The sequence below is a fragment of the Callorhinus ursinus genome, unplaced genomic scaffold, assembly GCF_003265705.2.
Source record: "Callorhinus ursinus isolate GAN/ISIS: 27379988/994484 unplaced genomic scaffold, GSC_fseal_2.0 scaffold61, whole genome shotgun sequence".
Lineage (NCBI taxonomy): Eukaryota > Metazoa > Chordata > Mammalia > Carnivora > Otariidae > Callorhinus > Callorhinus ursinus.
Genome location: NW_027397123.1, coordinates 6,974,183 through 6,997,699, shown reverse-complemented (window position 1 = coordinate 6,997,699; position 23,517 = coordinate 6,974,183).

The following is a 23,517-nucleotide window of genomic DNA, read 5'->3' as shown; positions in this document are numbered from 1 at the left end:
TTTACAAGCTGAGTCTTAAATTTTTGTGAAAATTCAAATAGCCAAGGCTATTTGAAGAAAAAGAAACTGACAGACTCTCACTGCCAGGATATAAAGACTTATTATAAAGCTGTAATAAATAAGACTGTGTGACATTAGTGCAAGGATAGACCAAAAAACTCAGCGGAATAAAGAACCTAAAAATCACTCCATGTTCGCCACCTAATTTATAAAAAGTCGACTCCATAGTGCAGTCTTTTCAATAAATGATGCCATGTCAACTGAATATCCATAAGAGAAAAAAATACATCTTGACCCCTTATCTCACACCATACACAAAAATCAGTTCCAGATGTACTGCAGCATCTTGTAGACATGGGGAGTACATAAAGATTCTTAAACAAACCACAAAAAAAAAAAAGTAAAAAGGCCAACCACAGCATGGTAGAAAACACACACCATCTCCAGCAAAGGTTCTTATTGAAACATATACATATAACTCCTACAAATTAATAGGAACAAGATTTTTTAAAATGAAAAATGTTTCCGGGGGTGGAGCAAGATGGCAGAGGAGTAGTAGACCTGGATTTCGTCTGGTCCCAGGAATTCAGCTAGATAGGGATCAAACCATTCTGAACACCTATGATCTCAACAGGAGACCAAAGAAAAGAACAGCAACAACTCTCTGAACAGAAAAGCAACCACTTTCTGGAAGGTAGGATGTGCAGAGAAGTGAATCCGAGGCGATATTCGGGAGGATAGACAGCGGGGGAGGGGGCCTCCGTCAGCTGCTTCTGGCAAGTGATAGAGCCGGGGAGCAAAATCGGAATTTTTAGAAGTCTGCTCTGCTGAAAGGAGAACCCTCCTGCACTGTTGGTGGGAATGCAAGCTGGTGCAACCACTCTGGAAAACAGTATGGAGGTTCTTCAAAAAGTTGAAAATAGAGCTACCATACGACCCAGCAATTGCACTACTGGGTACTTACCCCAAAGATACAAATGCAGGGATCTGAAGGGGTACTTGCACCCCGAGGTTTATAGCAGCTATGTCCACAATAGCCAGACTGTGGAAAGAGCCAAGATGTCCATCGACAGATGAATGGATAAAGAAGAGGTGGTATATATACACAATGGAATATTATGCAGCCAACAAAAGGAATGAGATCTTGCCATTTGCAACGACGTGGATGGAACTGGAGGGTGTTATGCTGAGCGAAATAAGTCAATCAGAGAAAGACATGTACCATATGACCTCACTGATATGAGGAATTGTTCATCTCAGGAAACAAACTGAGGGTTGCTGGAGTGGTGGGGGGTGGGAGGGATGGGGTGGCTGGGTGATGGACATTGGGTAGGGTATGTGCTATCGTGAGCGCTGTGAATTGTGTAAGACTGTTGAATCACAGACCTGTATCTCTGAAACAAATAATACATTATATGTTAAAAGAAGAAGAAGAAGAAGAAGAAGATAGCAGGAAGGGAAAAATGAAGGGGAGGGAAATCAGAGGGGGAGACGAACCATGAGAGACTATGGACCCTGAGAAACAAACTGAGGGTTCTAGAGGGGAGGGGGTGGGGGGATGGGTTAGCCTGGTGATGGGTATTAAAGAGGGCACGTACTGAATGGAGCACTGGGTGTTATATGCAAACAATGAATCATGGAACACTACATCAAAAACTAATGATGTAATGTATGGTGATTAACATAACATAATAAAATAAAAATAAATAAATAAATAAAAAGAAAAATCTTTCAAAGACAGGAACAGACAGATACTTCATAAAAGAGGATCTCAAAATGGCCACTAAACATATGAAAAGGGATCTCCCTAGTCATCTGTGAAATATAAGTTAGAAGTGGTATTCAATGCACTAGCCATTGGAATGGCTAAAATGAAAAAGATGGAAAATACCAATGGATATAGAACAACAGAAACTCTCATGCACTTCTCTTGGTGGTGTAAACTGGTATAGTTTGGAAAACAGCTTGGCAGTAGCTAATAAACCTGCACATGTGTGTTTTTCTTTGATCCAGTAATTCCACTCCTAAATACAGACTCAACTAAAATGCATACATCTTTTTAACAAAAGCCATGTATTGGAATATATACAGCAGTGCCATTCATATTAGTCAAGAACTGGAAACTCCTCAAATGCCATCAATAGTACAATCAATAAGTAGATTGTGATGCATTCACACAATAAAATGCTACCCACTAAAAAAGGGGGCCAACCTACACTTACTCAACCACACTTGAGTAAATCTCAGAAATGTAATGCTGAGAAGTAGAAGCCAGTAGGAAGAAAGCATGTGGTATGATTCAATTTATCTGAAGTAGAAGTCCAGAGAGTGATTACCCTTGGGGGTGTGACAGTAACGGGGGTCTAGCCATGGTCTTCAGACTGATCTTGGTGGTGGTTCTAAAAATATACCAAGCTGAACATAGAACAATTTTCTGCACATATGTGATACTTCAGTAAGTAAGCACTTCAATAATAAGTCAAACAAACAAAAAAAGAAATGAAAAGACAACTTACCCACCTTTATTTTTATAATTGTCACTACCTCTTTATAAAATTAGAATATTAATATCGTTCCCCTACAGTCTTTCTAATTTTACTAATTCAATTAGGAATATTTAGCCCCAAACTATTGTCGCAGTTTTTAGCAAGTTTTTATGTTTTGAGCATTTTTTTTACTTTTGTTTTATAGCTACATTTACTACAATTATATAGACTTATTTAAATATTTCACTGGATCTCAATTCTTATTCTAGATTTTTATAGCTTATATTCTCTATTTCTGGCTCACAGATTTTGATTTGCTTCTCATTTGACTGGGAAACATCTTCTGAGAGATTCTTCTAGAAAGAATAACCAGTTCATGGCTTTTGTCATGTCTAATATTGATCTTTTTCCCATCATCTTATTTAACTGTTTCCCGATTATTATTTGGGTTTTGTTTTTTATCTTTTGTTTGAGGACCTAGCTTTGTTTGCTCTTTTTTAAATAATTAGTGATATGGAATTTAAATAACTTATTTTTATACTCACTTGATTGGGCTGAAATATTGAGAAAATACGTTTGAGTTGATTTTTTTCTACCAATATTGAAAATGATATATCTATTTCTATCCCTTGTGTAAAAGGATAAATTCTGTTGTCTCTTTCTTCCTGCATCTTCTCTCTCATCTCCTAATTTCAGTTGATATAATAGGGAATTTAAATATTTCCATTAAGAATCTTATTTTTGCCTTTGCCATAAACTCTGTAGCCACATTTTAAACAACTAATCTGAATAAATGTTTCCTTTTCAGTGCTTTATGCCATTTCTTTTACACTACTTCTTCCTGTTTCTTGAGTTCCTTGTTGTTTATACGCCCTTCTATTAGCTGAAGCAATTCTTTGAGTATTTTTTTAATGAAGGGCACATGGGTGGTATACTTCCTAAGTTATTTCCATATTTCTAAATCTGCAAAGTTGTCTCAGGAACGATAGGTTGAGAGAATGCAAAATTGTGTTTTCAATTCAAAATAACCTTTTATTAGCTAAGGCAGTATACATACACTAGAAAATAAGAAAATTCGGGTAAGTAAAAGTAAGAAAATAAAATCTCCATTTTCCTACTGTGAACACCCTAGACTACACCCTCCTGGATCTTTTCCTGTACACATACGGGTATATGTCTGTTTGCTAAAGTAAAATCGTACTGTGTACACTGCTTTGTGACATGCTTTTGTTCCATAAATAAATGTCCACCTTGTCATAGCATTAATGCCATGTATGTATTACAATGTAATGTAATGTCACCTAGTGTCCAGACTGTACTCAAATTTCCCCAGTTGCCCTTCACTTGTCCCAACTAGATGCAATTCCAATGGTTATTTTTTTAATTACTTCCAATCTAGAAATAGCCCCTTTCCATGAGAATGGTTGTTGCATGGATTGGGATTTTTCTGCTTGCTTACTCGTGTGTCAAGACCAAGGCACAATTATCTTTCTCCAAATCTCTGTAAACAATCTCTGTCACATTCCTGTCATTTTGTTTGGCAGGAGAAATTTCGGATAGCAGCTTGATTTCCCCTTCCTTACTTCCTACTACTTCTTAACCTATTTTGTCTACCTTTGAAATTCAAAAATGTCATGAGATGCTATCTCCATGGGACTCTCCTCATTAATTATTACTGGTACTCAGGGGATGTTTTCATCTAAAAGCTTAAGCTTTTATTGAACTCAAAGACTGTTTCCTTTTTTGTCTCTATGCAACTTCCTTCTAGAATTCCTATCATATGTGATTTGAATCTCCTGGACTTTATCTCCTGATTTTGTTTCCTGACTGTCCTCTCAAATATTCTCAGCTGCTGATCCTTTCTTAAGAAACTGACTTTTCACTCATGGATTTGGAAGTAAAGCCTAGGATGGGATTCTTGGTCCTGGCTCACTTTCAGAACACAGATATGGTCAACCCCAGCCAGCATTTGTTGAGTTCTTGCCCTGGGGCAACCTCTGTTCTACGTACTCTACAAGGATCACATCCCTCAATCTTCATATCAAACCTCTTAGGTTGGGATGATGACTAACTCCATTTTAGGGATGATGAAACTAAGACACCAAGTTAGATACATAACTTACCCAACCCCATGGATAATAAGTGGTCAGACCAGTATCTAAGTCCGAGCTTCTTGTCTTGCTCTCTCCACTGCTGGGAACCCAGATTGGCCCCAAACTTCCTGCCTGTCAGCCCCATGGCACCTTCTCTGTTACAGGATCCCCTATGGGATTCTCCTAAACTCCTTCCAGGTAAGCTGCTCATTTGCATGCAGCCAGCTGTGGACAGGTCCTCCCCTTGGACTGGTGCTCTTGGCTGTATATTTCACAGAAATTTTCTCAGAATGTTACGATATGGCTGGCTGCCTTCCCTGGTTTCCAGTATGAACACAGATTTTCCCCTATATTTACATCCTTTTGGCTATTTCCATGGAAAACCTCATGCCAAATGCACATTTAGAGATTTTTGTTTCTCATATTCTCTATCAAAAATGTGAGCTCCAGTCATTTCATCTCCCTGATCAAAAACCTTCTGGGCCTCCCCAACTAGTAGTGAACAACGTCCTTAACTTAGAAACCAGTCCCTCCAAGAGCAAGCCCAGCCTGACTTTCCAATCATAATCCCCATCACTTTGTTTATTCTCTTTATTCTTGGAGAAAACTCCATGTCTCCACTCTCCCTGCCTTGGTCCCCTGTCTCGGCACCATACTGCCTCCTCCAAGTGGAATGTTCTTTCTCTCATTCCATCCCCTCTCCTTCCTCAGATGGTCCATGGACATTTTACCTCTCGACCTCCCTTGTGACCTTCTCTCAGTCAGGGTCCCATCAGAGAGCAGTCGGCACACTCCACTGAAGATGCTCCAAGGAAGGCTCATTTACAGAGAGGCAGATCACAAAGTAGAAAGTGGCTGTAGAGCAACCTCAAGAGACGGTTTAAGAACCAGTGTCTAGACCTAAAGGAATGGGAGGAGGGGAGGTTCCTGTGCCTGGAAAGAGAGACTCCTGCACCGTATTGAGAATGGCTAAGATCTTCAGTCAAGGGAGCATCCACAGAAGGAGGAACCCAGCAGTCTAAATACTTTGACCTGTTTCCCTGCCAGCCCTCCCCTCCAGTCTCCAGCCAGCGCTCCCCTTCATCAGTCCCCAGCCAGAATCCAGATGACACAAGACCCCTTGATATAAAGCATACACACCAGCCTCCTGAGGCTGAGAATAGGATGGAAGGGGAAGAATGCACGTGGACGGGCAAACGAAGACATCAACTGCAGACACTACCACTCCCATTGTTTATAGTAATCATGTGTGTCTTTCCTTGCCCACTAGCTCCTGAGAGTAGTGATGCTGAGTGTTGGGACTCCAGCATCCTTACCTAGCACTAGGGAACACCAGCACCCAGCAAGGGACTCCAGCTGTTCTTGCATTCATTTATAGATTCATGTGCTCATCCATTTGTTAAGATTCATTAAGCACCTACTATATATAGAAAGGGTTTTAAGCCCATGAGCCTATAGGGGCCTGGCAGGGAAAAAAACAAAAAAAAAAAAACAAAAACAAAAGCAGTTGCCCTAGTATAAGGAAGAAGAGGTGGGGCCATGGCTGAAGGGAGAGCACATTCCTCTTTAAAGAAGGCAGTTCCTGCATAGTATCTTATTGCTACTCTGCAGAAACGCAGGTCCAGCTCTTCTATCTCCTCTTCCTTTCTTCTTCTTTTCCTAAAAAGACAGATTTCCAGCTTGATCTGAAGTCTTTTTTTAAATGCAGGCAGCTCATTCCATTTAAATGTGTATATGCACGTGTGGGTATGCGTGCCTGTGTGTGTGTGTGTGTGTGTGTGTGTGTGTGTGGCGGACAATCAAATGTGTTTTATGATTGAAACTGACCTGGGGGACACCAGTTCACACCCCCTGGTTCCCAGGGCAGATACCACAAAACAGGAAAAGACCTTGCAACCCACAAGTCATTCTAATAGAAAGTGGAAAAAAGCATCTAAAGAGAGGTAGAAATAACACATCATGGGAAATTATTCCTCATTCTGCTGGTAACAAACCTCCCCGTGGCCAGCCACCCATGCAGTCTTGGCCCAACTGTGTCCCGATTTGGAAACCTAATTTTAGAAGCACAACATGTGAGACTTTGTGATTTTGATTAGAACGACATCAATATGGGACAACCGTATTTTTCCCAAAACGAAAAACAAAACCAACAAACAAAAAAAGCAAGCCTCCAAAGGGTGAAAGAAAATCATTTTACTTATGCTCCCTTCTTCTTAATTTCTGACATTCTTTTAGACTCCTGCCAAGTCCAAATGAAGACAGTTATTCTGATACAATAACAATAGACTTTGATCCAGCATTCACCAAAGCCTACTCTGAAGAATTTCAGAGTAGAACCACTAGAGTAACAAGTCATGAAATGGATGGGAGCCTTGATTTTTTAAAAAACTTTACCAATAATTTGGTCTCAAGAATTAAAATGAGCTTTTCTCCAAAAGTAAACTCTTGTCATAAACACTTAATGACATTTTGTGTAACACTTTTTTTCCTTATGATGAGCATGATTCCACACTCATATGCAAATGCATCATAGTTGCTGCCCTTTGAGCAACTCCTGATCATGCCCTTCCCTTCACACAGATGACCTTGTGACAGACTCCTTGATTCCATTACTCTGGGTCTGTAGTTTTAGTAGGCCTTCCAAGTACCTTGGGGCAACATCTCAAATGCCTCCTGCCCTGAACACCCTGCTGGCCTAGAGTGATTATATAATTGATCACACCAGTTGGGCCACTTTGCAGATTAAAAGAGGTGTTATTACACCAGGGGAACAAGCATTAACCATGACTGACCTGGGCCAGTCGCTGGTGTACGGCCATCCTACCTGAAAAAAGGTGGACGCATCATTAGTGTGCTATCTTTCTGCCAAGCTGGTGGAGACCTCTTTACTTGGGGCCACCATGCAGGGAAAAAGGCAGGGAATATTTGGTCATGGGTGGGCTGACAGTGGCCTCCAGTCCCCACTCTAGGGAGTGCAGAGTAATGGGAGAGTCATGGAAACTGTGCCTGGAATCCCAATGCAAGGGGAGGACCCACTTCATCCTCCCTGGTATCCCTCTCTTGGCCAGCCTCCCTGCACAGTGACCTCAAATCCACTTATGCAGCAATATTTTTGATATCACTCTGTCTCTCACTGTCTCTCTCTGTCTCTCTGTCTCTCTCTCAGATACACTTGTGTGCTCTTAGACATCAATTAAGTGAAGTATAATAGACTGTATCTAGTTTCTCCAGAAGTTTCCAAGTCAACAAATGATCCAGGCAAAGAGATGGCTGGAGAACTCTTAACCAGCTAAAAAAAATGACAGCTCACCATATGGGCCACACTCCTGAGGCCCCTGGCTAGGAGTGCCTGGCTCCGTTTTGTATCTCCTTGTGGTTCTCAGTATCCACAACATTCAGGCATGCATAAAATGATTATACTGTTATTCACATCACAACAGATGCGAAGAATATTAGTTATCACGCATTAAGCACCTGTTCTGGGCCAAGCATTACACCAGGCACTTACTTATAACACTCTCTAATCCTTACAATCCTATAAAGAAGATATATTTATCTCCATCTTACAGATAAAGACACTGAGGCTCAGAGAGGTTAACTGTCTTGTTCAAGGTCACACAGCTGGGCAGCGCTGGTATTGACTTCCCCCAGAATCTGCCAAAAGGTGATAAATTCCAAGCCATATCTTTGCCTTAAAAAATAAGTCTGTGTCTCAAGCGGCCCGTAAATCACTACCACTGCTGGTTAAGGTTTACATCGGAGACTAGTAACGAGGGTTATGTCATTCTCTCTCCCCGAACACTGGGGAGCAAAGTGGCAAAAAATGTGTGGACCCTAAAGACAAGATAATTTTTATTCTGCTGTCACTTGAGTGGTCTCATTTTTCCACCAGCACACTGCTGAATACTTTATAAATGCAAAAATAAGAAATAGAACACCAGAAACAGTATTTTTGGTGCATTTGAACTGACAGTTGCGTCTGCTGCATATTACACGATGTTTGCCCCATGCAGCCACCCTGCTCAGCCCCTCTGCTGACACTATGGACCTGAGGTCTAGATGTGCGTTTGGGACTCCGCTGCTGAACCCTCAAAGGTACCGTTTCCCGACACCAGCAGCTGGAAAGAGCTGGTACCCGGGAGAAGAGCATCCTTAGCAGGATTTTCCAGCTTCTCTGGTTTCTCCCCCTTCTTCCTCTCTGAGCAAGAGCCCAAGGGGTGAGCCTTCATGGCCGATTCTTTCTCCCCAAGCTGCTCCCACAGCCCAGAAATGGACCCAGTGGCTTGAGAGATCTGGGAAAATAAACATGGGGCTGGCCTGAGGGATCCCTGGCATGAGTCAACACGGATGTTCTATTCTTCCGTTCTGAGCACAATGGGTGCTTAAAACTTTAATGAATTGAACCCTATGAGTAAGGGATGTTAATCATTTTAATTACCCAGCAGCTTGAAATCAGATATAACAGTCCAATAATGTATCTTTAAACGAACACAACCCTGCCCTATAAAATATCCCTTCCAAACCCATTCTAATAATTTCTATTTATCTTTTCTGACGTTATGCAGCCCGGCCGGCCATCAGACAGCCTTCCCCTCACATTTGGTTTCAATACACCGTCGTCTAGTTTTTCACTATCATTAGCGTCCCCCTGGTGGGCAGAGAGCAAGGTGGTGGCACCGGTCACACTTCACTGCTTTATCTCATATGACAAAGAGAGATGAGACACTTCAATCCGGGCCAGGCTAGCACAGACTCCCCCTACTGCTGACAAACACGGAAGGGCCGCTCCATGTGACTCGCTAACAGCATGAAGGGGCAGACAAATAGATTTTCCTCTATATTTATAACCAGCATCATTCTTCCTTCTAGGGCGTTCAGCGCAGGTAGCTGTTTTATATGAAATGAACAATCTTTATAGACGTACCAGAGCCATAACAAGCCTGATTTTCAGCGAAGCTGAGGTATATAACTCTTACCGAATTGTCAGGCTACTTGCTCAACAAATCAAGCCTAACTTATGATGTTTGCAGTGTAATTTTTATTCCTGTTTGACTAGCCAACTACCCGGTGGTAATAGGATGTTAGGAAAGGGCAGTGGCCATGTTTGTGCATGCCGTGATTGATAGGCCAACTCGGCATTTTTCATTTATATCTCCCGATTCCAAATCAGTTAAGTTTAGGAAAAATGAAACAAAGTGGCAAGAAAAATGTTTGCAGATTGCAGACCGGCGCTCCCGCAGATCTGAGTTCAGCCCACATCTGCTGGGATTGTCTGGAAACATTAAGATATCTAAATGAAAATCAATACTATATGTGCCAGGCATTTACTACCAGGAACAAGCATCAAGAGACCTGAGCTAATCAGACTTCCAGCTTGTGCCTCAGCCATAGACTCAACCCCAGGGGTGTCCTAATTGCCCAGACTAATCATAGAAGAGTTAAATTTATAACCAAGAAAGACATCTTGTTTTTCTTACCAGTCATCATTTAGGAGCGGGAAGGTTCACCTGTGAGGTGGGGTGCCAGATGTACAGTGGGAGCCCCCATGCAAAGCGGGACGGCTTTCTCACCTGTCAGAGGAGAAGGAAGACGAATTTACCGGCAGCCGTAAAACCAGTCAGCCTCATTTAAGCCCTGGGTAGGGACAGGTTTCCACCAGCTCACACACGAACTGCAGGTTTCCTTCCTGAAAGCCCCGCCACTTAACCCCGATGTTCTGGAACACGAAAGGAGAGGGCCATGTGTCCGCCAGCCCCCTGCACCCTTGGATCCCCACCCTGGGTTTTATTCTAAAGAAATAGCTCAGAAAAACAAACAGCATCAGTGATGTTACAAATATATGTATCTGGTTTTCCCTGAGTTCCACTCTCAGCTTTTGTCCCTTGGAACCTCTAGAGCAGCTAATATCACTTGGCAACATGTATCTCGCTCATAGACTGTACAAACAAGTCGCTGATATTATTCACCCTCCAACAAACTACAAAGCCACACGATAGCTATTGGACAAGCCTGCACCATACTGCTGAAAAACCATAATGTATCAGGGGACTGGATTCCTAATATTTGCATTCTAGATGCCAACTGTGAGCATATTTTGCACTATTTTCAACAAATTACACCAAAATATGCGAAATGTTTATAAGGCTGCATCATCTATTTTTGGCTCCGGTGTATTTGCAGCTTAATAGTCCCTCGGAGATTTGTTTGTCTCCTCAGGAGAAATAGGAAAGTAGAAAATGCAAAAAAAAAAAAAAAAAAGAGAGAGAGAGAGAGAGAGAAGCAGAAAGAAATGAAGATGCTTTGTTCATGCAACAAGTTGAGTTCTGCAAGTTTTGTTTTTTTGTTTTGTTTTTTTAAAGAGCAGAGCCAGCTGTCCCAAGGGACCTTCTTCAACAAGAAATTTAATAACATTATTTGGATTCCTTGCGCCCTGGATTTCAGATGTATTTTTAATGCGTGTGTCTTAAAACAAAACAACCATTGTCAAATGCTGTATTCTCTGCTCACTAGTTTAAATGGTTTCCTAGACAGCACAATTCTGGGAGCATCGTAAGGGTTGTGATCAATGCAAGCTTGTGCCTTGCATCCTTTGGCTTCCCAAGGATGCCCCTCCATTACCTGGGGACCGTTTGTCAGTTCTCTTCCCAAGAAAGGTGCCTCTGGTCTTTCTGATGTGAGCGATGACAGCCTCTTGCCTTCTTTGCCATCAACACGGCTTCTGCACTCACACAACTGGGAACAAGGACCGATATTTGTCTCCAAGCCCATGACAGAGCCGTCCTGACCACCTATGTCTGGGCAGCACTGGGGCAGATATGCTGGAGCAGTGTCTGGGATGCAGGAGCTGAAAATGAGTCTGGGTTGAGGAGGGCAACAGTTCCAGCTGCTGGATCACAAAACCAAGTCAAAAACTTTCAATACAGCTTCTCCACCAGAAACGCTGTTAGGCAAATAAAAAGGGGGGGGGATCATTTTCCAATATTCTTTCTCATTGACTTAACCTAGGCATTGGGCCACATGCCCTTGTTCTTTAACTGGACCAAACTTTCCTAACAAGACTGAAACCTCAGCCAAACTCATTATTTAGCCAAAATGAAGAAAGGCACAGGAAGAGAGATTTAAGTGAACAAGTCCCTGTTCTTTGCCAGCCTCCGCCTAAAATAATGGGAAGCTGGCACGTAGTGCCTCCCAAATCTTTATATTCACAGTAGGCCCTCAAAATGGACTCGTAGGTTGGATAAGCCAATGACGTGTGGATGGATGAACTGGGAAGACGGCAAAGTTGGACGCAGACTCGAGAAGAGGTAAAACAGCATCATTCAAATGGAGAGATCAAGGAGGACGTGAGTCTCAGAACACTGCAGTCTGCAGAATGGCAGACCTCGTCCTCAGGGTGCTGGACTGCTCAGTGCGCTAGGGCCTGGGACAGAGAATGCAGACCTGAATCTGCCCTGAGGGCAAAGGCCAGCAGCTCAGTACCACTGGGCAGAATGGAGAGCAGGCTTGATGGAACAAGGCATGCATTCAGATGCTGAGGAGGCAGAGACCTCTCCAACCCCAAGTCCCACATCCACAGTCCTCGCCTGACCTGCTCCTGTGGCTGGGGGCTTCGTGCACAGGGACTGCTGTAAAATAGCCCAGGTGATGGATAAAGATCCCAGGGTTTCAGCAGAGGGAAGCCTGCCACAGGCAGGAGAGCAAGGCAGAGCCGCTGGGACAGAAAATTCGATGGGTTCAGAAAGCACCCAGGAAGCCACAACAGTAATAGAGCTTCTGCTTCTAGAGGGTTTACCATCTGCCAAGCACCGTCCTCGGGGTTGGACGTGTGTCAGCTCATTGAATCCTCACCACCGTCCCGTGAGGGGGTTCCACTGTGATCCCACGGCAGAATTAAATCATTTGGGTGAGACAGAGCAGGGTCCCACCCATGCGGTCGGCAGGGGGTCCACGCCGTGAACCCCCTCATGCTCTGCAGCTGAAGGGGGTGTCTAGGGGCTCAAGGCCATCAACAAGGAGGCAAGATGATGGAGAGGGGTGCCCAGACAGGAATCGGACCACATTGGCATTACTTATAGAATGACAATAATAGCAATATAATAAACGCATGCCCAATAAAATGTTTTACAACAGATTCCAAGCCAGGGCGGTGCTTTATTAAGCCAGCTTCATGGGGGGCAGGGGTGCAAATGGAAATGCAATTAAAGTGCTTACAAGATAAGCATTCGGGGGCATTGGCAATGTGATTCCCTTGGGATCTGCTCCCCAGTCGGACACTGGGGAAAATAATTGTATTCAATTACCAACGGCTCTGGCTTCATCTCTCCAGCCTGCGAAGCCCTGTGGTCTCCCTGTCATCTCACGGTTAGAAAACCAGACGTACAGCCACTCCCAGGGCCCACTGCCTGGTGGCCTGGCCCTCCTTGCAGACCAGCTGTGCTTCTAAGCCCCGAGCACGGGCCCCGGCAGAGTGGCACTTCCTTGGCACCATTTCCCACAAGACATGGGGGGCATTTGTAAAAATGACCCTTCCCTTGTCTTGTGGCTCCAGCGGGAAGGGGGCAAGAGAGCAGGGGGAAAAGAAGGAATGTTCATCTGTGGGTTGAGTCAGGAGGAGGACATGGCTTGTTTAATCCTAATAAATCAGCACGTCCCTGGGAGGTAGAAGCAACAGGGGATGGCATGCTAGGCGAGCCGCACATTGACCCAAGGCAGAGCTCACAGAGAAATGATGTTCTCTTCAGCAGACTCCTGGAGAGATGGTCTGCATTTCTTCTGACAAATTAGAAGTGCCCTGAATGCAACCATTCCTCAGAAAATAGGCCTGATTTAGCAGTGTGCAAGCTGCTATTATCTTGCTGCATAAAAAGACCATTTAAGCAGGGCAGCCTCTAGAACACTGGCCCGCTGGAGGCAGCATTTCTGAAAAATTACCCCCTCGACTGTCACCTAAGCCAGTCACTACCCAAGGGGGAAGCCTCATTTACAACCGAGAAGACCAAGCAGGCTTTAATCAAAGGAGGGGCCTTGTTTGTCTTTGGTCTCTGCGCGAGCTCCCCGGCATCCCTGGGGTCTCCGGCCCCTCTCCTCACCTCAGACGGCCAAGCCAAGTTGGAGGCTACCCTGTGGGGATCACCAGCGTCATGGCACCCAAGGCTCCTTGCCCTGCCTGGGCAGGCAGAGCCCTCGCCATCCCCGCTGAATACCGACCGGAGCCGTTACAAAGCGGATCTGGCCACACCCGTGCCCCCAAAGCCGAAACAAGCTATTTGCGCAAAGCATTCATGTTTGAAAACTTTGCATGCAAAGATTACAACCTGTCATTATGTTGCCCAGAGACACACTACCTTTTTAAAAAGTATCTCTAATGAGATCTACAAATCTGTGTTGAAGACAGCTTACTTTATTGTGTTTGTAAAGACGAAAATGTTTTTAAATAGGTTATGGCTCCCGGGACTGATAGCCTCACCATGAGGGTAAGGTCATTTCGAAATGTTAATAAAAGTTTTCATAAAATATGACGGCACTCAAAGAGTAATGTTTGGATGTAAAAATAACTATAAAAGTATAATTTCTAACCAGGGCGCACACGCAGTTTTTCTGCATCAAGTATATTTGCCTGAATTCTGGCTTAACAGGGGTTGCAGCTTTTCCACCTGTTTTGACGGCCACACTAGGATTCGATCCTTATCAGTCAGGGCAGCTGCAGCCTCTCCCCAGCCTTCGTCGGCTGTTCGTATTAGAAACTTGCCCGGAAGCAGCGTCTCGCACTGCCCTGACCACGAGGCTGGTTCTCTAGCACTCACCCTGGGGCTGGCTCAGCCTTCTCCAGGCAAAGCTCTCCTCAAACCCAAGGAGAGAGTGAGATGCGAGCCGTTAAAGGGATCAAGAAGGGGTGCCCTGGGGGCTCGGCCACCATGCTTTGAGGTTCCTGGGCTAGTGCAGGGAGGACCATGCCAAACTGGAAGTATTCAGGTTACTTCTTATTCAATGAGTGCCTTGTTTTTTCTAAATTAACCAGCCCAAAGGAGATGTCTCTGCAGCATTTACAAGAGGATGAGCTAACAAATGCTGCCAGTCCATCCTCCCTGTTTGCCAGATTCCGTTGGCTCAAATCAATCCTGATGCTTCTGTTAGGGTACTGGAGACGCATGGGGTCCTCAGGAGTCAAGGTTGGGAACAAAGCACCTCACGGATACCAGTGAAGAAGTTAAGGTACTGGAATCTGGGCTCAGAAATTTCGGGCAGAGGACAGCCCCTGAGTCTCACCTACTCAATGTACTAGCTACATCGCCTTCCGCAGGAGATTTCCTTTCTCAGTACTACCCAGAAGTGTAGCTAGAAATACCTACAGCGCATCACTGTCGTGGACTGCAGGGGACATACTCCAACCCTTCCCAGCCCCTGCCTACCTTCCCACACAACCCGTGGAGTGTTCATCTGGAACCCGGGTGATCTACTGCTTACCTGTACTTCCACACTGACCGTTTATGGCATAAACGTCAAACCCTGAGGTCTTAAGGGCTCTGTTGTCCACAAAACCTGGCTCTGACAAAGCAAAAACTTTGCTCTGAGTTTTAAAACCCACTTTGTAACCTTTGAAAGTATTGCTTTCCTTGTCTTTGGGTTCTGCCCTGGCAACCTTTTCTGGACGCAGCTCCTGAGCTGGAGGGAGGACCGGGGAGGGGTAGGCAGGCAGGAGGGGGGTTGGGCAGGAGGGCATGTAAGGGACACGAGGAGCAGAAACAGAGCTTGGTGAAAGTCTCGGAATGTTAATCAAGTCTTCCTAGTTCTAGGTATCACTGACTCCATTCGCCACTTTGTCCAATGCCTCCCTCCCAGAGAGGGCTTCCTGATCATGTCATCTAGAACAGCCCCGTCAAATCTCTACCTTTCTCCTTCGTCTGCTGTGTTTTTTCTTCTTAGCATCTGTTTCCCCGGGTTATGACAATATGGACTTATTCATTTATTATTTCTCATCCCACACCCAGCATTAGAATGGAAGCCACAGGAGAGAAAGGACTTGACCTTGCTCACCGCTCATTCTCAGCATCCAGAACAATGCCGGGCACGTGGCAATGGGTCAATAAATAATTGTGAATAAATAAATGGATTGGCCATGTGAACAGGACGCTGTCGACTCCCAGGCTCCGAGACAAAGAGGCTACTCGAAGCAGACGCTCATCGCCAAAACACATCTCCTGCGTTCTGTGTCTGGAGGATAAAACGAAATGCACACCCAGAAGCTACTCGCACACACAACATTGCTTGTGACATGACTCTGTGCAGCCAATCACAAGTCCTGTTGAGGCAGCTTTTTACTGAGTTCATTCTACAAAATTCCAGAGGCAAGCCCGATTAAAACAAACAAACCAACAACGTAAAGAGTTGTTGAAGGGAAGAGGGAACAGAGCGCATACCTCCGAGCAACGGTGAGCTCCCTCTGACTGGGGGTGCAATCAGAGGGTGAGGCACATCTAGCAGGAATGCTTCAGAACAAATTCCAAACGAGTGGGAGGTCAGAGATTAGAATCTAAGATTCCTTTTTAAATGTTACGGTTCATAGTAGACAGGATAATGACCCCCAAAAATGTCCACATACAAAGCCCACAGCCTCCAAATATGTTACCCTTACATGGCAAAGGCACTTTGCAGATGGGATTAAGGATACAAATCCTGGAGGTGGGGAGATTATCCTGGATTATCCTGGTGGGCCCAAACTAACCACTTCAAGTCTTAAGAAAAGAAAAGAAAAAAGAAAAGGAAACCTTTCCTGGCTTTGATCAGAGAAAAAGACATGAAGAGGAAAACCGTGTCAGAGAGATGTAACTTTGCGGCCTTTGAAGATGAGGGTCATGAACCAGAGCGTGAGGGCCACCTCTAGAAGCTAGAGAAACACAAGGAAATGAATTCTTCCCTCAAGCCTCCAAAAGGAATGCCTTGATTTCAGTCCAATGAGACCTGTGTCAGGCTTCTGACCAACAGAACTGTGAGATAATACATTTGTATTGGTTGAGCTGCTGAGTTGGGGGTGATTTGGCAGAGTAGCAATGGAAAACTAATACATGGTCTTATGATGTCTTGCCCAAATAAAAGAAAAATTGTTGATCAGAAAACCCTGAGTTCAGTTCCAATGAGGAGGGTCTTTACCCTAAGCTGAGCCCAGTAACTAAAGATAGCAGAGAGGACATGCCAAGTTTAGAAGGGATATTCTGAACCAAGAAAGCTCAATATTTAGTCCATTTAAACTCTAGAAAGTATTTTCTACTACACATAAATTAAAATTTTCAGAACCGGAAGGCGAATCCTTTTCCCTCCTGTTTAGACTGGAGGAATTTTGGATGACGCCCCTGAATTCCCTGCTCACCCAGTCACACACGTCCTTAAGACCCAGAAGGTGGGCAAATCATCTCCAAGGTAGAGACCTGCCTAGAGAAATAAGCTAAGAGGGCAAAGCTCATTGTTCCTCTCCAGGAAGATGTCCTAATATTTCTTGTCTCAGAATAAAGGAGTAAGTCCTATTCCAGAGTTGAAGGAAGACAATACCACAAAAATCATCCACTTGCCACACCGTCTTTGTAGGTGCAACTTATTCTTCTCTCAACTCCCACCCAAAAGGTTTCAACCTGTCCATTTTGGAACCAGCAAATATCTAACATGTTGAACTGAAAAAGGAATAACTTACCTACCTTGTGAATCACTCTAACTTAATACAATGCCCTTACACTATTTAACACCATTCACGTGTCCCACACATTGGGAAACCCCAAGCTACTTCACCAAACCTTCCACCGGGCTTCTCAAACTGGGATCCAAGTCAAACTCAGCCCTTACCACTCAGTATCTCCAACTTCTCTCTATAATCACCCTCCCTGCTTCCTAGCAAAATGACCTGAGTGTACATACATGGGGGCCAGGTGAAAAATGAAATCTTGGCCCACGTCCACCTGGTGGCAATCTCCAAGTCCCCAAGATGTATAATTGAAATGGACATACTTGGAAGTTGTTAAATCTCTAAATTGGTTCCTTGGGCCTTTGGGTAAGAACTATCATAGTACAGAGAGCCAGTGGAAGTCTCTGAAACTGCCCCAGTGCCCAGCCAAGAGAGTAAAAATGTGTGTAATAAAAGGGTGTGGCTCTTGTCATATCTCATTTAATTCACCAGTCTGATTCCCACAGAAATCAAACAGATCCTGAAAGACGATGATGGGCAACCTTCATAAGATGCATGCACTCCAGAGGATGGGAGATAAACCCTAAGAAAATTCAGAGACACATCAAATCAGCTCTAGTTTGGGGGATCCACTGGTCAAAGACACATAGGGACAACCCAATCAAAATTATTGCATCTCACATTTCTTGCAAATAAAAAGCATTCTATAAGATGTGGTATATATACACAATGGAATGTTATGCAGCTGTCAAAAGGAATGAGATCTTGCCATTTGCAACGACGTGGATGGAACTGGAGGGTGTTATGCTGAGTGAAATAAGTCAATCAGAGAAAGACATGTATCATATGACCTCACTGATATGAGGAATTCTTAATCTCAGGAAACAAACTGAGGGTTGCTGGAGTGGAGGGGGGTGGGAGGGATGGGGTGGCTGGGTGATGGACATTGGGGAGGGTATGTGCTATGGTGAGCGCTGTGAATTGTGCAAGACTGTTGAATCACAGATCTGTCCTTCTGAAACGAATAATGCAACATATGTTCAGAAAAAAGAAAAAGAAGAAGATAGCAGGAGGGGAAGAATGAAGAGGAGTAAGTCAGACGGGGAGACGAACCATGAGAGATGACGGACTCTGAAAAACAAACTGAGGGTTCTAGAGGGGAGGAGGGTAGGGGGATGGGTTAGCCTGGTGATGGGTATTAAAGAGGGCACGTTCTGCGTGGAGCACTGGGTGTTATGCACAAACAATGAATCATGGAACACTACATCAAAAACTAATGATGTAATACATGTGATTAACATAACAATAAAAATTTTTAAAAAAAGCATTCTATAAATTTACTAACCCTCCCCCCAACCCCAGGTTCTAGAGACAGTTATTCCACTTTTCAGAATATTGTTCCAATCCATTTACTGAGTGATGAGAATGTCTTCCAGCTTTGAGAGGGACCCCAGATCAGGAAAGGGCTCTGCAGCAAGTCCAGGATGCAGGCGATCCTTCATGACTGGGAAGAGTGTTAATTAGAAGTGATTGCAGTGGGAAAAGACTATGCAGAGTTTATGCAGCAAGAAATTATACACCATATGAACAACAACTCAAGTGCACTCCGGGGCCCTGGTAGAGACAAAGTGCCTGCCCATGGAATATCAAGTTACTATGCAGTCAGAGCTACCCATGGTGAACTGGGTTTTGTCAGACCTACCAAATCATAAAATCAAGTAAATCCAGCAGCAACCCAGTGTATTATGGAAGAATTTCATGAAGGATTGGCATAAGGAGGGCCAACTGGCAGAAGTTGGTATCCCAGACCCTGCATCAACCACTACTGTAGCACCAGGGCCTCCCCCAGCTAACACCTCCAATATCATAGGTACTCTTATGACCAGCTAATGGAAAAGGAAAAAGGCTGAGCTCAGTTCTCAGACCAGTATGTGATAAGCTTCAAAGAGACCACTGGTATACCACGGTCCCACACAGTGATGGCCTCCAAAGACAGCAAGGAGGGAAGATCTTCCCAATAGCCTGAGCTTTAGGTGGTGAACTTGGTAATTCACTCTGTAGCTGGGAAAAAAGTGGCTTGATATACGAATATATATAGAATCATGGGCAGTGGCAAATAGTTTAGATGGTTTGTCAAGAGCTCCGGGAGGAAAATAATTGGAAGACGGGACACAAAGAGATCAGGGAAAGAGGTATATGGATGGATCTTTGGGAGGGCCCAAAGTGTGAAGATATTTGTATTACATGACAATGTCCAGCAGGAAGCATGGAGGAAGCACTAAACCAACAAGGAGATGAGTGACTGAGCCAGGTGATATCAGCCAGCCTCTGAATGGAGCAGACTTGGTAGCATGAAGGTTATGCACGGAGCCAATATCATGGGATCTTATTTCTCTAAGACTAACCTAGCTACTACCATTGCCAAATGTCCAGCTTGCCAGCAACAGATACCAATGCTGAATCTTTGACATGGCATCATACCACAAGAGGGTTAACCATCCACTTGGGGGTAACTTGATTACATTGTACCGCTTCTATCCTGGAAAAGGTAGTGATTCAATTTGACTGGAATTGACACATACTCTGTATAAGAGTTTGCCTTTTCTGTCTGTAGGGCTTTAGCTAGCCCTAGTGTCCAAGGGTTTCCACCAAAGCTGGATCTCACATAATGTTGCATTGGACCAAGGGGCCCACTTTATAACATGGAAATACTGACCATGAGATCCACTGGTCCTTTCACTTACCCCACCACAGAAGAAGCTGCCAGCTTGATAGAGGAACGGAATGGCCCTTTGAAGTTTCAGTCCAGGCACCAACTTGGAGATGGCATCCTGAAAGAATAGGATATCCTTCTCCAGGGGCGCCTGGGTGGCTCGGTCGTTAAGCGTCTGCCTTTGGCTCAGGTCATGATCCCGGGGTCCTGGGATCGAGCCCCGCATCGGGCTCCCTGCTCGGCGGGAAGCCTGCTTCTCCCTCTCCCACTCCCCCTGCTTGTGTTCCTGCTCTCACTATCTCTCTCTCTGTCAAATAAATAAATAAATAAAATCTTAAAAAAAAAAAGATATCCTTCTCCAGAACTCAATAGCCACTCTAAAGCAATGAAAATTAGATGATTCTGTTTCTCCAACAAGTAGCATACACGGGGTCAGGAAGATGCAAGTCAGCGGGCCCCCACCACCATCACTCCTAATTATCAGCTTGGAGAATTTGGCCTGATGTCCCTATGACTCTAATCCTGGTGTCTCTAGAGGTCCTGATTCCCAGACCAAGAACTCTTCCACCAGTGTACTTAGCAAGAGTCCCATTATATTTTTAGCTCTAATTGTCAACTGTTCATGTGGAGTTCTATGCTAAGAGTCTAGCAAGAAAAGAAAGAGTTAGGATTGTTGTTATATAATGTAGACAGTCAGCTGATCCAGAGAGCAACTCTTGTCAGGAGAGCCTTATCTTGGAAACAGACAAATGAATGCATTAGCCTTGTCTGGAAAAGGGCATGGTGACCAGAGGGCCATTCCCTTTAGAGATGATCATTACACCAGGTTAGTCACTCAGACTAATAGAATTGCTAGCTAAGGATAAGAATAGTGGGTAGCAGAAGACAGAAATGATGAGCAACAGAAGTGGCCAAAGATCAGCTTCAGTGGTGGGGATTGTAGCTTGTCCCACTAACTCTCCTCTTGTAAGTCTCCCCTGGAAAAGAAAACAACCAGAATCCTAGAAAGGCTGTTTACAAAATGTATTATATGAAACAAGTAGATTGTGCAAAGGGTGGACTATAGTGGTCTGCATGTGATTTACTCACCCCAGCGCCTGGGAGTATTGGTGATTGACAGCTCTCAGTCAAGTTCCCCTTTGGAAGCTGTCCTCGGGGGACTTATCCAAGCCTTATCCAAGATCACACCCCCTTCCCAGAGGCAGCCTACATCCAATGGCTGGTTGGTCAGATAGGAGTAGTGGTATAAGGACATTCCTACAGAGCCACTCCAGCTCCAGAATGCTCCAGAGGATTTGCTGAGGCCTGTGTTGCAGCTCCATCATGGCTTAACTTCTCCCTCTGCCCAACCTTATTCTCCTTACTCTTCACAGATGTTGTTCCTAAGAGATTCCCCCAGTGAACATTCTACACACAAATCTCAGAATATGCTTCCCGGGAAACCCAACTTAGGATCAATTCTTATTTTAATTTTTAAGGATTTTATTTGTTTATTTGACAGAGAGAGGCACAGCAAGAGAGGGAACACAAGCAAGGGGAGTGGAAGAGGGAGAAGCGGGCTTCCCGCAGAGCAGGGAGCCCGACGCGGGGCTCGATTCACCGGGACCCTGGGATCATGACCTGAGCCGAAGGCAGACACTTAACGACTGAGCCACCCAGGCGCCCCTCAATTCTTATTTTGAAAGACAAACCTAGTTACATTACCACGTGTATACACACACACCCCTAAACTCTTCTCATTTCCTGTTCACTGAGGACAAAAATCCTGCTTGGTCTGGGACCCACCAATTCATTTCTGCAGTTTCTCTTCATACACCTCTCCTTTCTGCTCTCTCTGTTCCACCGGCACTGGTCTTCCCTGGCTTCCTGAGTTATGACATGCTTTCTCTTGCCCCAGTCTTTGCACATGCGGATTCTTTTGCACTAAAGGGTCTTCTGTTACATGCATCCTTCAAACTTCAAACCAGAGAAGTCCCTGATCTTCCCTAGTCTTGATCAGATGACCATTACATGTGCTCATAGCACCACACACTCCCCCCTCATGAGACTTATTAGTTTGAATTGTAATTTGTGTCATTGTCTGACTAATGTTTATTTTGCTCACCATTATAGCTCTAGCACCTAGCACAATGCCAAACTCATAGCTGACAGTAAATATTTATTAAATAAAGACACTAATTCCACCTTAAACGAGATTCAAACCCAACACATAAATATAGCCTTGTTCACTATAATCTGTCTTTTGTGGGTATTTTCTCTGGTGACTCAAAAGATAATCACAGGGCCTAGTACACAGTGGGTTTTCAGCAAATAATACCTGAATTTACTTTTACACCTTAAGTAGTTACGATGTATTTCTGTTCTTTTGGTTTTTTCCTGTTAGACTGTGAGCTCCTTGAGAGAAGGGGTTCCCTCTTGTCTGAACTCTGAGCAAGGAGCTTGGCGAATGCTTCCTGAATGACATCCTCAGGAAGTGTGAATGTAAACATCTGGCTCTTTTTGAGATGATTCTTGTTTTTTTTATTTCTTCCAGACATTTGATATTACAGAGGCACACATACTGCTAACATAGGGTCAGAGGGTGCTAATCAGTTCCTATTTACTAACTCTATTCTTTCTTCGGAGAACTAAGGAAACCCCAACTCAGAGAGAAATGTGCCCTGGCATTCACTCTGCCAAATTAACGAATCTTTCAGATGGGCCTCAGCTCCCACGGATGCTGCAGGACACCCTACAACAGGGCCAATGAACCCAAATGATCGCTGGGCTGAATGGGACTGAGAGTGTAGACCCCATCCAAAGAGGCAGCAGGGACTCGCGCCAGGCCGATGCCGCCATGCAGGATACGGGTCCGGTGCTGCTAGATATTCGGATTTTTCAAAAGAATGCAAAACTGGGTTTTTATGGGACTCTCTCCATTTTATATTTATCCTCAATTTTAAAAAAGAAGACGACGAAAAAAGACATTGCGCTATCCAGATAAAATAAGCCCACAAAAGAGCCAAGTTCATGGACGGGCTCTGGCAAGCTTTGGGTTGGAAGTCAAAAGAGGCAGCCTCTGATCTCACTGGAAAAGCAGGCGGGGCTCCAGGAATATCCGCGCCTCAGTTTCCCCATCTGTTAAATGAGTCGATTGGGCCAGAGGTCCCAGCTCTCCTAACCTGGACGTCCTTCTGCATCCTACTCTCTTTCTCTCACCTCTAAACAAGTCATGTTCATTTGCAATTTGAAGCCAGCAACCAGGAAGGTATTTTGTTGCGATTTCCATTTCTTTGAAGGGCTAATTACAAAAGACAGGGGGAAAACCGGGCACCATGCTCTCTTTCACATCTCATTACATTTATTCAGCTTTATTACTAATTTCTCTGTTCATATAATTTTCACCCTGGGATCTGCATTTTTGTCTAGTTACCCCACGTCAGGAAACCTGCCTGAACTCGGAGGCCCTGCTCACCTCGTCCGGTGTTTGTGATTTTTCAAGTGACAGTTGGGAGGCTCAGACAAGCCTCCTGAGCCAAGTGCTTCTCCAAAGAGCATGCTGCCCAAGGATGAAGG